The sequence below is a fragment of the Octopus sinensis genome, linkage group LG4 (genome assembly GCF_006345805.1).
Source record: "Octopus sinensis linkage group LG4, ASM634580v1, whole genome shotgun sequence".
NCBI lineage: Eukaryota > Metazoa > Mollusca > Cephalopoda > Octopoda > Octopodidae > Octopus > Octopus sinensis.
In genome coordinates, this window is record NC_043000.1 from 148,367,356 (window position 1) to 148,385,265 (window position 17,910).

General features: G+C 37.2%; 1 protein-coding gene across 4 annotated transcripts in view; it reads right to left on the minus strand.

The window, feature by feature from the left end:
• Nucleotides 1-17,691, minus strand: part of LOC115210742 (tumor necrosis factor alpha-induced protein 8) — a 122,275-nt gene extending 104,584 nt beyond the window's left edge. For 3 of the 4 annotated variants that reach the window (XM_036502546.1, XM_036502547.1, XM_029779451.2), the window contains exon 1: nucleotides 17,018-17,691. The gene's annotated coding sequence lies outside the window, so the exon portion shown is untranslated. Of the gene's footprint in view, nucleotides 1-11,936; nucleotides 11,979-17,017 lie in introns of all 4 variants that reach the window. The other variant, XM_036502548.1, reaches the window with a different exon arrangement.
• Between the last annotated feature and the right edge of the window lie 219 nt (nucleotides 17,692-17,910).

Consider the following 17,910-nt stretch of genomic DNA (forward strand, 5'->3'; position numbering starts at 1 on the left):
ACCATTGTATCATATCAGGTTACATCTTGAAGGTTATGCTTTTGCAATCAAAAAGCAGGAGATAGCTAAAAATACTTAAAAGGGATGGTGGAAGCCCTGAAACCCCAAGATGCAACCAAAAATGTTGATTATGTCACACTTCTGTGGAAGGCATTACTTATGTGATCAACAGCTGCCAAAAACATGTCATCAAGTTACTATCTCCCATTGCCATATGCTGTTGCTTGCTAAAACAATATACAATGTCATCTGTGAGAAAAAAATGTCCTGGGATAAAAATAGACAATGCTCCTATTGAATATATATACATATCAACACAAGGAATATTGGTGGAACATTCCATTAAAACACTGCCAAAAGTAAACATAACAGACCTGACATAGCTGGCCAAGAGAGGAAAGAAAAATTATGTATAGACAGAAGACATCAGCTGTAATGCAGATGTGATAATTTGTTCCAAAACCAGTGAGAAGAAGAATATTTATGGATACTGCTTTGAAACTTCCAGTTTTTGTATCCTGATTATAAATTCACATTTATATCAATAGTTATCGGTGCATTTGGTTATGCAAGCTTTTGTAGATTGTCATTGAAACGTTTGCTAAAGATTTTCAAGCGAAGTAAGGCAACCAGCTAATGTGTTCTTTATAATATAATCTGTGAAGGGAACATAGAAATATCAAAGACATTTTTTTCAACTTCAACATGAACCATATAAATTTGTTATCTAAATTCTATTGGAGAATTTCTTTGTTAGAAACCAGTTTCTTCCTTGGAGGAAAATTTCAAATAATAATATACAAATTAAAAAGTTGTGCATACAGGAGTGCACGCGCACGCATGCACGTGCACACACATATATAAACATTTACCTCTACATATTTGCGCATAACTGATTATTATCACCACTAATAATCAATAAACTGTCTGTCAACAACAATTAATAAACCATTTGGCATTCCATGTCATTAATAAGACTATCAGGCTGATGCCCCGGTGAGAAGATATGCAACCAAGAGCACAGAGATCTCCATGCATTGAAATATATTGGCAATGTTAATACATATAAAAAGGAATATACGCATACATGCATCCACAAATATACACACATCATCACCATCATCATTTAATGTCTGTTTTCCATGTTGGCATGGGTTGGATGGTTTGACTGAAAACTAGAAAGCTGGGGAGTATGTGTGTGTGTGGGGCGTAGTAGTAGAAGGGACTTACCCATACAATAAAACTAAACCCAAAACCACATGCTGGGAACAACACAGCTATGCCTATATACACATCTACACTACCGTCAGAAATTAATTAGCACCCTTGATTTGCTCTTCACTCAAGGTATGTGCTGTCACCTAGTGGCCATATCTCGAACTATTGCTTTGTTGCGAGTTCACTGTTGCGCAGAACGATGACGTAACTTTGTTTGCAGAGCAGTTTGAGAGTCTACAGCCTTATGATGTTGACATAGCAGTGCAACAACAACTTGGAGTGCGGATGCAGACAAATCTTCCTTTGTTTAATAGATATAGGTAGCGCCTCGCAAGGACCGAAATCACACCGTACTAAGTTTTCTCATCGCGTAAGACGTTTTGAACAGCTCATAGGTTAATTGATTTAACCTATTTAATGTAGAAATTTGAGAAGTGCTAATTAATTTCTGACGCAAGTGTACATATGCTTCTGACTGGCCCTTGTGCCGGTGGCACATAAAAGCACCCACTACAGCCTGATTTGGCATGGTTTCTACAGTTGGATGCCCTTCCTAATGCCAACCCCTCCAAGAGTGTAGTGGGTGCTTTTTACATGCTATTGGCACAGGTGCCAGTTATGAAACACTGGCATTGGCCACGACTGCAATTTCATTTGGCTTGACAGGTCTTCTCAAGTATGGTGTATTGCCAAAGGTCTCTGTCACTTGTCACTGCCTCTGTGAGGCCCAAAGTTTGAAGGGCGTTTTTTTTTTCACATACCACCTCACATAGCTTGATCCTCACGGAAGTACTTAGCTAAGAGTAAGCCTGTATACTCAACATTTGTTGACTTAGAGAAGGCCATTGACAGGGTCATATGCTCTGTATCTGGTTGCTGCTAAGTAAACTGAATGGAGATAAATGGCATGTGAGGTCATACAAGCCATAGAATCAGCAACGAGTTCAGCTTGTTGTCCATGGGAACTTTTGAATGCTAATGACTTCTTATAGATGAATCTGTAGAGGATTTAGAGAGGAAATTCTAGACCTGGGAGCAAAATCTAGAATTAAGAGGTCTCAAAGTAAACTTTATAGAAGCTAATGCTTTAGTAAGTAGGAAAAAAGACAGGACCTTGCTGCCATTAAGGAACTGCAGAAAAAGAAATTCCATATGTTGCACACAGTATAAACTAGGGATGAATAAAAAGGTGCAGTGGGAGCATAGGTAGTCTGTCAAAGAAGGTAGATTTTGTAAGTGGCATATCAGTAGTGGTATTATACCAACAGAAGAGTAACCTGAGTAAGAAAGGGATACAAAAAACTTAGGCATCTTTCACAGAGTAATGGGCAGATTGTACGATACTTGTGTACAAAGTGTGAAGCTGCAAGGTAATGAGACTTGGGTCTTCAATGTATAGAGTTCATGAAGACTAGATAGAAATGAAGTAAGCAAGGATGATAGAGCCTAAATGAACTGAGGGGAAAAAAAATAACTGGATAAAAATGGTGGTACTCCAGCATGACCACAGATGCATGGCTGAAACAAACTTTTTGGAAACAGAAAATGATATCTAACAACAATATCTTGTTCTATGTTTATCCTTTCGTCTACTCATCATCATATGTATTGACCAGTGGATTTGAATTGTGGTTTATTCTGTATTTTTTTCTTCTTGGTTTTACTTGTGATATGCAAATGTATTCATATAAATACATTGACTATACCAGTGGTTTTCAACCTTAGGGTTCCGCCAGTACAGTCCAGGGGTTCCGCAAGAAGTTACAAAAATGCTAAAATCGACAGTAATTTTTAATTCTCCTGTGCAGATACGTGTGCATAGGACAATTAAATTATTGCACAGGGGTTCCTCGAGCCAGTGAAATGTTTTCTTGGGGTTCCGCACCAGCAAAAAGTTTGAAAAACACTGGACTATACAAACAAATTTGTGATAATACAAATTTTCAGCAGCAAATGTATTACAAGCAAGATTCTGATGAGCTGACATTTAATTGTATCAATATAATGATACATTTAGAATCTATAGTTAAATATATTATATAAGGGGGTTCATAAAGTCATGCATCATACTGCGATATGGGAAATGGCTGACATTCTCTTTTTTTTTTTTTTTTAAATCGTTTTTAACAACTGCCGATTTACTCACAAACCAATCCTCATTGGATGGTGGCATATAATCAACAAGGCAGGGGCAAGGTAATGGTGTGGTGGGGGATTTGGCACAATCAAGTAATTGGACCATTTTATTTTGAGGGTTCTGTGACAGGTGATCCGTATCTGGATATGCTTGTCAGCAAGATGATGCTTCACGTGCATTCACTTGAAAGGGGGGAAAAACCTATCTAGTTTTCAGCAGGATGGGGGTTCCCCTCCATTATGCATTACAGGTTCATGAATTTCTGAATGAACATTTTCCAGGGAAATGGCTCAAGCATCGCAGACCAATTGAATGGGAACTGTGGTCACCAGCTTTAACTCCCATGGTCTTTTTTTCTGGGGTTACATTAAATCCCTTGTGTATTCTGAAGAGTCATGACCAAGGACATCATCCTCAAAGAATTGTTGAAGCGTGTGAACAAGTCATCGGCAATGAAGAGATATTTGAGAGGGTTCATCACAATTTCAAATTCCGTATGAACACTTGTTCATACATGGCCAACACTTTGAACATTTGTAATGGATTACCTACTTTATTGCTAATAAAGCATACTTGCTATCTCCCATGGTGCATGACTGTGGCCACCTTGTGTAATATAACAATACTCTCGAGTTTGAATGCCAGTGAAACAATTGTAAATATATGTAATAAAACAATTTGCTCACTCCACTCCTTGCTAACAATTTATTTATATATCATCACTATTTAATAACCATTTTCCATGCTGGCATGGGTTGGACGGTTTGACCATTCAAGACTGGAGAGCTGCACCAGGCTCAAATTGTCTGTTTTGGCATGGTCTTTACAGCTGGATGCCCATCCTAATGCCAACCACTTTACAGAGTGAACTAAGTGCTTTTTATGTTGCATCAGTACAGGAGCTTTTTAAGTGGTACCAGCATGGGTGCTGCATACATACAAACATGTAATTGAAGTCAAAACCATGTGGCTTGGAAGCAAACTTTAACCACATGTGAGAGAGAGAGAGAGAGAGAGAGAGAGCCAATTCCACATAAAAAGCACTCAGTACAATATAAAATAGTTGGCATTAGGAAGGGCATCCAGCCATTGGAACCGTACCAAAGCAGACACTAGAGCTTGGCGCAGTCTTCCGGCTTGTCAGTCAGTTCCTATCAAACTATCTAACCCATACCAACATAGAAACAGTGCATTGAGGACTAACTTAAGCAACATGTCTATTTTTAAGATTGCAGAATATGATTTGAGGGAGATCAGACTTATTTCTAGCATGTTGAATGACCAGATAGGTTCTATTGTTGGCTCTGCACATCCTGCATCATTTTGGTCTTTAAAAATCGTATTGTAATAATAGAGGTTTTCAGCCATCATCTAAGCCATTAAACAGAAGGAAACCAAATCCTACAATTATTAAAAATTCAATGTTGATTACCATTGCATGAATGTGCACGTGAGCACGTGTGCATTGTGTGTGTGAGCATGTGCATGAGCATTGGTGCGCATGAACATTGCATACACATGACATGCACATTGCATGCGTGTGGTGTGCACATGTGCATTTTCTCAGATTCTTTAAATTACATGTTGAGAAAATAAATGAAAGCTAGAAAATGACAGAGAGAAGAGGGAAATGTTCAAATCTTAACCATATATAAATATCTATGTCTATCATGATCAGCCTTCTATTTGAGATTTTATTTGATAAAAGGTTAAGAAGCTTTTCAGATTACTTTCACAGATGATATTTATGACAGACAGACAGACAGACAGACAGTTTGAGGCAATAAAAGTAAGTAGACAAAAGAAAACTAGATTTCATTTAGGAAAAACCAAGTGTCTTGTAAGACTGGTAATGGCCTGAGTCAGCAGCAATTAGGTCATAGAGTTTGGAGAAGAGCTTGATAAGTTTAATTATCATGAGTAACAAACTTACTTTTACTTGTTTCAGTCACTGAACTGTGGCCAAACTGGGGCATCACCTTGGAGGGTCTTTAGTTTAATATATTTCCCCCAGTACTTCATTTTTGGGGTTTTTACCCTTTTAAGTCTGGTACTTATACTTTTGGTCTCTTTTACCAAACTGCTAAGTTACAGGGACTTATACAAACCAACACTGGTTGTTAAGTGGTGGAGTGATAAACACAAAGACATACACATACACTCTCAGTTTCCATTTAACAAATTCCCCCACAAGGCACTGGTTGGCCCAGAGCTACAATAGCAGGCATATACCCAAGTTGCCATGCAATGAGACAGGACCAAAAACTATTTGGTTGCAAAGCAAAATTTTTGACTACACAGCCGCACCTGTACAAGACTTCCTTTAGAAATAGCTGCTACAGAATGCAATTAAAGAGATTTGGATACCATGAGTTTGTAATGTGTCTTTTTCAGTAGATTCAAAGATGGTATCCGAAAATTATTAAGTGTTCTGTCTTGTATCGTTGCTGGTTGTCTTTGACTAAAATTGATTCCCTAGATTTGAGGCTCTCAAGATAATCTAAACACAGATGAGAAAGTAACTTTTCAGTATATCACCCATCTAAGGTGATCTGCCAAATAGTTCTCAACCATTTTTTGCCTGTGGGCATGGCTGTGTGGTTAGGGAGCTTGCTTTCTCGCTACATGGTTTCAGGTTCAGTCCCACTGCGTGGCACTTTGGGCAAGTGTCTTCCACTATAGCCCTGAGTTGACCGAAGCTTTGTGATTGAATTCGGTAGGCGGAAGTCACTTCCGTGTGTGTATATGTGCGTGTAGGTGCTCAGTGCCTCTCCGAAAGAGAGAGAGGGGGAACTCCTTTGATTCCTATTTTACTCTTATAGCCATTCAATGTTTAAGAACCCCATTATATTTTTATAATTATATGTTAGGAATTGTATAAAAATAAGTTGTGAAAATATTGTGTGTATCATTGAAGTATACACAATTTATTGCAGGTAAATTTTAACAACAAAATCTTATGTGGTCCCCAGTTGAGAACCACAGATCTAACAGAATCATTAGTTGATATAATCAACTAGACCACCCTACTTAAATTGCTGGTCTTGTGCCAAAGTTTAAAAATCAGAAAGGCACTGAGCTGGTAGAATCATTAGCATTTTGGGTAAGAAAATGCTTAGCAGCATTTCTTCTGGTTCTTCACATTCTGAGTTCAAATACCATTGAGGTCAACTTTACCTTTCATCCTTTTGGAGTTGATAAATGCTGAGCTTGAGGCTAAAAACTCCCCATAAAATTGCAGGCCTTGTGCCAAAAGTTAAAACAATTATTTCACTACAAGTACTGATAAAGATTGATATTCTACTATTGGCCATTTGTGATAAAGGCCATCATCCTAGTAAAATAAAATAAAGAGCAAAAAACCTTGTTTATAGTAATCTCCAGACAAGAAAAATGTTTTCTTTTTCAATTTACTTTCAGTAATATATCTAATTATTCTCCACCAAGATAAATTAGAGTGTCTATGTAAGTGTAACAACAATTTGTAATTAGGTCTAATGTTACATGTTCGCCACAAATATTGTGACATGAATCAACCAAATCTCTAATTGAGGAAGGACTGTACTAAGAACATACCCCTTCCACAATCCTGGAAGAAGAAAGAAAAAAAAAAAAAACTAAGAAAAATAAAAGGAAAAAGAAACTCTTGTAACGACAAATAAAACAAGTTTCTGAATAATGAACAGGTTGTTTCAGATGACATCAAGCGAAATTAATGGGTAAGATACTAAAAAAGTACTTGACTTTTAACTCGGAGCTGCTAAAATTAAAGACTGCTGGTAGAAGATTGAGTTACCTTCCTGCCATTAGGAAACTATGTCAATATCAGAATAGGTTTCATTGATTAGTTCTTACAGAATTAAAAATGACTAAAAGAGATATATAACTAACTGCCCTTACGGTTGCTATGCATATACAGAATCGTAATTTCTGTACTTGGTTTTTACATGCTGGCATGGGTTCCACTGATCTGTTTTAATGGAGCATCTCACCAACTTGTTGCATGGTCTTTCACCATTTCCTTTGCAAAGCTCAGCATCCTGAGATGGATCTCATCACTAACAGATACCTTTCACTTGCATCATGAAACAAATTTTTTTACCCAATAATAATTTTTTATATGCACTCGCAGAGTGGTTGGCGTTAGGAAGGGCATCCAGCTGTAGAAACTCTGCCAGATCAGACTGGAGCCTGGTGCAACCCCTGGCTTCCCAGACCCCGGTCGAACCGTCCAACCCGTGCTAGTGCGGAAAACGGACGTTAAACGATGATGATGATGATGATGCATCAAACATCCATACCCTTGCAGTCTTCTGTCTTACACAACTGACAATACTAATGCTTAGTTTCTGTATATTTATGTCTGTGAGCACTCACATACATAAAGACATGAATATACACAAATGCCTATGGTGTCTTTATACAAGTTTATTAGGCAGTACTTCATTCAGCATATTTTTTTGATACTAAATCAAACTCATCTTTCAAACAGCCTGCCAGTTCAAAACCACCATTTAAAAACCTACTGGGAAAGCTAATGAGGGATCTGCTATATGACTACTCAACTTATTACAAATGACTACTAAATCTCTCTCAGATAATACTATACTTCCAAGAAAAAAAAAAAAAAAAGGAAAAAAAGAAAAGAAAAAAGATGATTATGGCAGGAAAGCCTTTGTTTATAAACTGGTTTAATTAGAGCCAACGTGGGTTAAACAACAAAAACCTGTTAGACAAGCAATGAGGGAGCCTTTATGCAGCAACTTGATTTACTAAGAACAGCAGTCACATCACCCTCAAATCATGCCTTACTATCTTAAAACCATTGTCAGAGAGACATTAACTCTTAGCTCCTGTATGGAGTCAGTACAGCACAGGGCTGCATCAGCCAGCCTGTCCTGAAATGCACCATACTCTTTTACTCGTTTCAGTCATTTGACTGCGGCCATGCTGAAGCACCGCCTTTAATCAAGCAACTCGACCCTGGAACTTATTCTTTTCTAAGTCCAGTACTTATTCTATCGGTCTCTTTTTGCCGAACCGCTAAGTAACGGAGACATAAACACACCAGCATCGGTTGTCAAGCAATGCTAGGGGAACAAACACACACACGCATATATATATATATACATATATACGACGGGCTTCTTTCAGTTTCCGTCTACCAAATCCACTCACAAGGCATTGGTCGGCCCGAGGCTATAGTAGAAGACACTTGCCCAAGGTGTCACGCAGAGGGACTGAACCCGGAACCATGTGGTTGGTAAACAAGCTACTTACCACACAGCCACTCCTGCGCCTATTACAAGAATCATACCAACCTTGTTTACATTCATTTTTAAAGGCAGTGAGGAACTCTTTAGAAAAAACTAATACCTTCTATCATTTATTTCTAGTCTGTAATAGAATCATTACAGGACTAGGCTTTTGATTTATGTACGATATTAAAATTTGAATATGCAGCGTCCTAAATACACAAGGCCCGATAAAAGACAGAATAGTCACAACTGATAGACCCGACTCACCAATTTATAGAATTTGTGTGAGTGTGGGTAAATTTCAGAGGAAATGTGACATCTGCTCTTTCTTTTAACAGGTTTGCTTCATAGTCAAATTCCTGTCCACCCTGTGCATTATTAAGTACTAATTTTCAATCAGCTCACCAAGTCCCATTACAAACTCAATTACTCACTTATCTCTGCATTTGCCTAAAATGCTGCTTGCCGGAAAAACTATTTTGCTGAGCCAATGAGAGAACCACTACATGAGTGTTTGACCTGCAAGAAATAGCACACATACACGACTTACTCAAAATGCACTCTGTGTTAGAAAAGAACATAGGATAATTCGATCCAAAGTACACTGTACTTGGAAAAAGACAGGATGGTCTGCTTGATCAAGGTTGACCTAGAGCTAAACAAAAAACAAAAAAAAAAAACCCAAGATGCAGGAGTGGCTGTGTGGTAAGTAGCTTGCTAACCAACCACATGGTTTCGGGTTCAGTCCCACTGCGTGACATCTTGGGCAAGTGTCTTCTGCTATAGCCCCGGGCCGACCAAAGCCTTGTGAGTGGATTTGGTAGACGGAAACTGAAAGAAGCCTGTCGTATATATGTATATATATATATATGTGTGTTTATGTGTCTGTGTTTGTCCCCCTAGCATTGCTTGACAACCGATGCTGGTGTGTTTACGTCCCTGTCACTTAGCGGTTCGGCAAAAAGACACCGATAGAATAAGTACTGGGCTTACAAAGAATAAGTCCCGCGGTCGGTTTGCTCGACTAAAGGCGGTGCTCCAGCATGGTCGCAGTCAAATGACTGAAACAAGTAAAAGAGTAAAAGAGAGTAATTATCTACAGGTTCTTTGGTGAATTTTTGTAGAATCATTGAAATTGCAGACTCAGACCAGGACAATATTTCTGTGAAATCGACCTGGATTCTTGAGGCTATTTGCTCACAGATTTCATGATTGTGCTAGTCATTGAAAGAAAAGTCAGAACAACCTTATCATCATCATTGTAACTGTTTCTTTATTACCCACAAGGGGCTAAACAAGGACAGACAAACGAATTAAGTCGATTACATCGACCCCAGTGCGTAACTGGTACTTATTTAATCGACCCCGAAAGGATGAAAGGCAAAGTTGACCTCGGCGGAATTTGAACTCAGAACGCAACGGCAGACAAAATACGGCTACGCATTTTGCCCGGCATGCTAACGATTCTGCCAGCTCGCCGCCTTATCATCATTGTAACATTTACTTTTCTGTGCTGGCATTGGTCAGACAGAATTTGTGGAGGCAGATTTTCTACGGCTGGATGCCCTTCCTGTCACCAACCTTCACCTGCTTCTAAAGCAAGTTAATATTTCCACACTAACGGACACATTTTCACAGAATATTGGAGATGAAGGACACTGACTGTCTGATAGCTGTAAACAAGTGCACCATTATGCAAGCAAAGTAAGGAGACAACAATGCACGCATTTACATACGTGAGAGAGAGAGAGAGCTTCTTCCAGTTTCTCACAACCAAATCCACTCACAAGGCCTTGGACCAATAGTAGAAGATTAGAACATAGTGTTTTAAGAGACTGCCTATCAGCTGACACAATCCCATATACGTAACTCCTGAATTGTAAGTGATACATCTCTTCACCAAGTATAAGATTACAAGACCCTAAAGTTCTTAACATAAGCTATACCCACAATCTAGTCTTTGCATTGTGAATTAAAAAGGATATTTATTCATCAATTTGTAATTAGCATATAATGCTTAAGTGTGATTTCTATCCAAATTAAAAGAAAAAACATTTTTTTTTAAATGCACAATATAATAGTTTTATACTTTATTCTTCTACTTGTTTCAGTCATTTGACTGCAGCCATGCTGGAGCACTATCTTTCTTAGTTGAAAAAAATCAACCCCAAGACTTTGTATTTTATTAGTCTCTTTTGCTGAACTGCTAAGTTTCAGGGATGTAAACACACCAATATCAATTATCAAGTGATGGTAGGTGGACAAACACAGACACACAAACATATACTCTTTTACTTGTTTCAGTCATTTGACTGCGGCCATGCTGGAGCACTGCCTTTAGTCGAGCAAATCGACCCCAGGACTTATTCTTTAGAAGCCTAGTACTTATTCTATCGGTATCTTTTGTCGAACCGCTAAGTTAAACACACCAGCATAGGTTGTCAAGCGATGTTGGAGGGGGGGGACAAACATATATACACACACACACACACACACACATATATACGACAGGCTTCTTTCAGTTTCCGTGGTTGGTAAGCAAGCTACTTACCACACAGCCACTCCTGTGCATATATATATATATGATGGGCTTCTTTCAGTTTCCATTTCCCAGATCCACTCACAAGGCTTTGGTCAGCCCGAGGCTATAGAAGACACTTGCCCAAGGTGACACACAGAACCCAGAACCATGTGGTTGGGAAACAAGTTTCTTACCACATAGCCACACCCACTACTTATTCATATTAGACAAAAATATTTGTCAAAACAAAATTATATTGATATTATTTAATGACAAGATCCATACATTCTACTAAGGTTTCTCCAGTTTTAGATGGTTTGAGATGAGGTTTGAAAAAAAAAAAAAAAAGAAGCATTTTTATATTGTCTTTTTCAGGAGTGGCTGTGTGGTAAGTAGCTTGCTAACCAACCACATGGTTCCGGGTTCAGTCCCACTGCATGGCATCTTGGGCAAGTGTCTTCTGCTATAGCCCCGGGCCGACCAATGCCTTGTGAGTGGATTTGGTAGACGGAACCTTAAAGAAGCCTGTTGTATATATGTATATATATATAAGTGTGTGTGTCTGTGTTTGTCCCCCTAGCATTGCTTGACAACCGGTGCTGGTGTGTTTACGTCCCCGTCACTTAGTGGTTCGGCAAAAGAGACCGATAGAATAAGTACTGGGCTTACAAAAGAATAAGTCCTGGGGTCAATTTGCTCAACTAAAGGCGGTGCTCCAGTATGGCCGCAGTCAAATGACTGAAACAAGTAAAAGAGTAGATGAGCACATTTGAGATAAGTATATAAAGTAATAAAGCAATACCTCTGCAAACCTGCTGTGGTAAGCAGTGCTTCTGCATACTACCTATTTAGAGTAATGTGAACGGAGAAAAAGTTAAAGTGTCTTAGCTAGAGATAATCCAGCATTAGTGATAGCATACTAATTGCCAAATTTTGGGGCAAATGAAGGCAACACTTTAATAACTTACCACATTGTGTATCTTGACACTTATGTAAGTAATACATCCATAAGAATAATAGCTAAAGCAACATTTCAGAAATAAGCTTGAGAATTCAGAAATTAAAATAAATAGAAATGTTAATGCAGTTAAAATGTTACAAAAACTTTGAAAAATCAGGCAGCTGACACTGTCAAAGCCTAGAAGATAAAATGGGACATTTGAATTGTGGGTGGGTAGATTTATCAAGAAATTCTTGTCAATGGATATAGCTAACTAGGAAAGTAGGAGTTGAAAAATAAAAGATTGAGAAAACAGAATGGGTTTTGCCTGTTATAAGACAACTTCAGGGATAATTTGAGATTTCAGATAGTAAGGAAGAGATGGTGTGTTGATGAGATATCTTTCACTAAAATTAGGATTCCATATAGTGAAGCCACAATGGAAGACAGTGACTACCCACAGTCTTTGGAGACTTTCTGAGATTAGTCAGAAGGAGGTACAAGGTTAGTGCAGTTTATTATGTAGATTTGATAAGTTGGAAATGACTATTATTAAGGGAATAAATTGTAGGGTAGGAGTTCCACTAAATGGCAGTCTTTTGAATAAAGGACTGTGTAATAGCCTATGTAACAACATAGGGTTTAAGGAGAGAAATACAATGAGGAGAGAGGGGGGAAAGGGAGTGTTTCTGGAAAGTTCAAAAGAGCAAAGTTCATTACACTGGTAGTGAGAAAGGTTATTCAGAGATGGTAGATTTTCAACAGATGGTTTTCTGCAGAATAGGATGTGAATGATCAAAAGATGTTTACCATCCTGTTTATGAAGGCAGCACTCCAAAATAAAGAGATATTTGAATCTTGTAATGATTCAGCAATTGCTCTAGGATGGAATATTTAGTGGAACTAGTAGGCAGTCACTTCTGTTTGAAGTGGTTTCAGCAATATTAAGAATATGACGCCTCAAAGAAAAATTGCTGGAATACTGAGGCCAAGTGTAGTTGTTGGTAAAAAGAATATTCTTAAACTTAGTAGTTATTAAGAATAGATGTGATACGGATCATCATCTTTGAAATGTGTATCTTTTGCATTTTGTTAGGTGTTATTGAATTTTAAGATCCCAATAGGAAGGCAGAAGGAATACCAATAAATATAAATACCAATAATTTTCTCTGATATGTTTTAACCATTTGAGTAGGATCAATTAAATGTTGTTCAGAGTAATTTGTATAGAATTAGCAAAGGTTTGATCAATTAGTACATTTGGAGGATAAAAGAAATTTGAAAGAAGAGTTGATGGTTTAGGATAGTTGCTTGTAATACAGCCAGTGTTTATGAAAGTAGTATTGTAGTATTTATAAGATAATAGGAGCAACAGATATTAGTGTAGTAACAGAGTTTGGGTTCTGGAAGCTGCAGTCAAACTAGCAGCAGGAGAAACTGACTGGTGAAAAAAACTGGTTTAAAACTATAGAAATGTGTACTAGCTGGGTCAATGTGGATACAAGTAGGAAAGTCAGACACAATTATGGTTATTAAAATTGTAGTAAACCTTCTTCGAGGAATGCGAATCTTTAGTGGACAACATCGATGGAGTGAGACAATGAGAGTTGAATAGATTATTTGGAACAAGTTGAGTGAGATATAGTAACTGGAGTTCTTTATTGGCCATGATTAGGTGACAAATATATGACATAGAGAGTGGGCATACATAGGTACACATTTTCCTACTAAGGCTGAAGTTGATGTGAAAAGTACCGAGATGGTAGTTGAGGTCAGCAGTGGATTTAGAATGATAGCTAAGTTGTATTAATGTAAGGAAAGTGTATTTGGTTTAGGAAGATAAACATTAATATAGTAAGTAGGAACACAGCAGAAGTAGAAAGGAAAAAAAACTGGAAAACATGCAGGTGGGTGCACAAGATAAGGGAACCGTCTGAAATTATAGATTTGTAGGGAAGAAATTAATGTATAAGATGGATACAAAGGGTTTGAACTTAAGTAAAGATAGATATACTAAAGGATTAGGCAAACAAGAGACGGGTAAATATGCACAGAGAGAGAGAGAGAGAGAGAGAGAGAGAGAGAGATTAAGATTAATATAATGGGACTAATATAATTAGCTAACAGCTAGCTAAATACAAAACATATTGTGGAAAGAAAAAGGGACGGTCAAAGAGATACCAGTAAGAAAAAAAAAATAGATTGACAGAACCAAAGAGGAAACAAAGTGGAACTGTCATAGTAAGATAAGAAACATCCGGGAACAGAATTGAAAAAAATATAAATAACAAGAACTTCCTCAGTTACCACACACAAAACAGAAACGGAACAATAAACAGAAGAGATGTGTATGTTTGGTTGAGAAGGGGGATAGAATGCAAAAATTTATAGTAATCATTATATATCAAATATCACGGGTGTATATTTTGTAATGAATAACTGAAGAGATTTAATTAGGGATAAACATTATTGAAGGAAGTGTGATTTCCATGGGTTTACCCACAACTAGCTAATCATAACATTCCGAATTAGATATATAAAATAATAAATAACGGTGACATTAGATGAAAGACAGTATTAATCACTTGTTGGATTTAGAGAATAAGTCACCCCTTTTCTAAATAGTCTAAGAGATTAGATAAAAGAGAGAGAAATACAAAATTTCCGGACATAAAAAAAAAGTTTGCTTTTGCAAACAATCACCTAGAACATATTCTAGCTAGAACAAATTCTAGGCATAGAACAGGTGGGAGACATTCTTGGATATGACGCTATTCGGAAACGTTCTAACGCCACCCCCAGCTAGAGTAGCCCCTCGCCTTTTCGGCAGCCTTATACTAATTTTACCAATCTAGACGGATTGGAACAATAAGCTTTGAACTTGTTAAAGGTGGCTATTGTTTCTGGCTCTCTTGCCTCCTCAGCCAACAGTTCACCAGTAAACTTCTATTTATATAGAATAACACATCTTTAGTGCTTCTGCATTTGCAAAGGTTTAACATTAAGAGTGAAACATTGTGCTACATTCTACATGTGTAATGTATGTTATTAATTGCTACAATATTTGATTATCAGTATTCAGGCAAGTTGTTACTTAACAGCCAGTAATATTTAAAAAAAAGGCAAATATAATTTAGGCTTTATAGTAATTATCTTGAATGCCTACACCAAACAGCCGCTTTTAGCGCCAATTGACATAATAGATTTGAACAATTAAGTACCAAAAAAGAAAGAAAGAAAGAAGAAACTGTTTATAAATAAATTAGTAGTTCTGGAAAATAAAACGATGTCGCCAAGTGGCAAATTTAGACAATAGTAATAACAACCACTGTGTGTTTCTGGAAAAGAATGTCAAGCATGGGAAGAGAAAAAAGATAAACGTTGGTAGGTGGTTATAAAAGAAGAAAAAACAACAACAACAAAAAAAAAACAGCTGGTCAGTAGAGAAGTAGGATGGGTATTCTTAGAGTAGGTTCTGAAATGTGGTTCTTGTCCAAACATTGAGAGACCCAACAAGAAGCAACTGTGTTGCAACCGACCGAGAGAGATAGTGAATAATTTTATTTTCAAATAAAATTATTTATTTTAATTTAAAACAAAAAAAATTATAGAAGAATGTGTCAAGTAAATAATGCATATGACGATTTATCACACAAGCTAGAAGTTTCAATTTATGGTTAATATATTTCTTAGACATGAGGTTGTCTGCGTGTATATATATATATATCTATCTATATAGATATAATCGTTTGACCAACGTTGGTTATATTGTATCGATCCAGTAAGGATGACAGGAAAATTCAGTTTTATTTGAAATTGCATCACTGTAGCATTGAATTTAATCACGTCCGTTTCCTATCCTCTCTCCGCCAAATTCCACCCTTTGATAGCTGGCGACCACTACATGTAAAAAGATACGAGCATAATCGAGATATCGATACCTCAATATCACGAGTATTTCAGCTACAGATCATTTAATCGAATACTGTTCAAGTCACCAACAATATCAATAATTTTCTATGGTGACATAAACATGAGGAAGCAAAAAGAAAAGATACAAATGGATGGCTCACAACTCCCGCCATATTATCATTTATCCCCCCACAGTTCTTGTTTATTTGCACAACATATTAATTGCATAACGCATACTCAGATAAAACGAGATGACAACATCCACGGTTACGCATTGCATACACAGCGAGAAGTGTTTATATGTATATATATAAACACATTGCTGTAAACGACAGTAAATGTTTATGTATAGGAATCATTTAATAACAAAAATGTACAAGAAAGTCTAATGTGGCTGATTGCAAATTTCAAATTCCGATAGTCTCCAAAATGTCAAATTAGAGCGAATGGAAGAACAGATTATAAATAAATAAAGAAACGGTTATAAAATTAAATTGTTTAAATGCTGATTCGATTTTGTCTATTTAATAAATTCACTAAAATAGGTTTGTTATGATTGTTTAGTAATCGGTAAAATACCAAAATTTAGTGGTGACCGTCACCAGCAAGGAATGTAGCAAAAATATTAAAAAAAAAAAAGTTATGGTAGTAGTAATTCTATAGAACAGTGGCATTTCACATATCATGCAATAGCTGCATCATAATTCGGTACTGGTTCCCGCTATAATTAAAACCGTTGTATTTATGTGCGTCTGAATGTGCACACGTCTAGATGTGTGTGTGTGTGTGTGTGTTTGTTATAAAGCGTATAAACCCAGACTTTCTTTGATTGTAAATGATTTTCACCACCACCGCCACCACTCAATTCTTAATGGCACTCCCAGACATAAACAAGCACAGACAAGTAGTATTTTGTTACGAGATGTAAGTAAGGAGGAAAAAATATCGAAGCGATTTCGACAGCTGTAAATGCAAATAAAATTACTTTCAAAAACGTTACAGAGATCGTTGAGGATAATAATGTAACTTACCGGTCGTAAAGAAACCTTAGCAGTTATAAATATTATCGATGTATCTGTTGTAAACCGTCTTCGCGATCGAGTCGAGGTGATCTAGGATTATTTCCCACTCCTTAACCAGTAAAACATTCCAGTCAGCTAAGTAAGCAAGTAAAAGCACCGAAAAAGTTTTTCCTCGAAGTTTAGAAACACTCACAATGTGGGCGAGTCTATTCAGTGGTTTCATATAGGGGTGTATATCACTGCAGTTGTCTTTTTCTCTTTCCTTTTTTATATTTTTTTTCTGTCTTTTCGTTATTTTTTACTACTCTATCCCGACGTTCTTTTCTTGTTTATACATTTAATCTCCTATGATCGAGTTATTTCTTTTCACTTCTGGTTTTCCAAATCTGCTTGTTCAACTTTTAATCTTTTTTTCTTTCCCTTTCTTCCTTTTTTTTTTATTTCGTTTATCTGATCGTTGATAGGTCAGTCGCTCCTCAGTACTATCGTAGCAAACTTCGTTCTCCCGTCAGGATTAACAAAAATATTTTCTTTTCTGTCTTTCTCTTTGAGTAAGCTGAAAAAAAAATGAGTGTTTATCTATTTATCATTCTCTTTCACATGCATTTCGCAATTCCAATGACACTCACTCCGTACCAAATGCACATGAACATCAACCATGAAAATCATAGTAAATTTGTTTTTTTTTCTAGCTGGCAGCGCACCACCCTCACTCGCTCTCCGTCTCCCCACTCCTTCTCCCTCTCTATCTCCACTTTCTCTCTCCCTCTCTTTTTCTTTCTCTCTCTCTCTCTCTCTCTCTCTCCTCTCTCTCTCTCTCTCCCTCTCTGTCTCCACTTTCTCTCTTCCTCTCTGTCTCCACTTTCTCTCTTCCTCTCTGTCTCCACTTTCTCTCTTCCTCT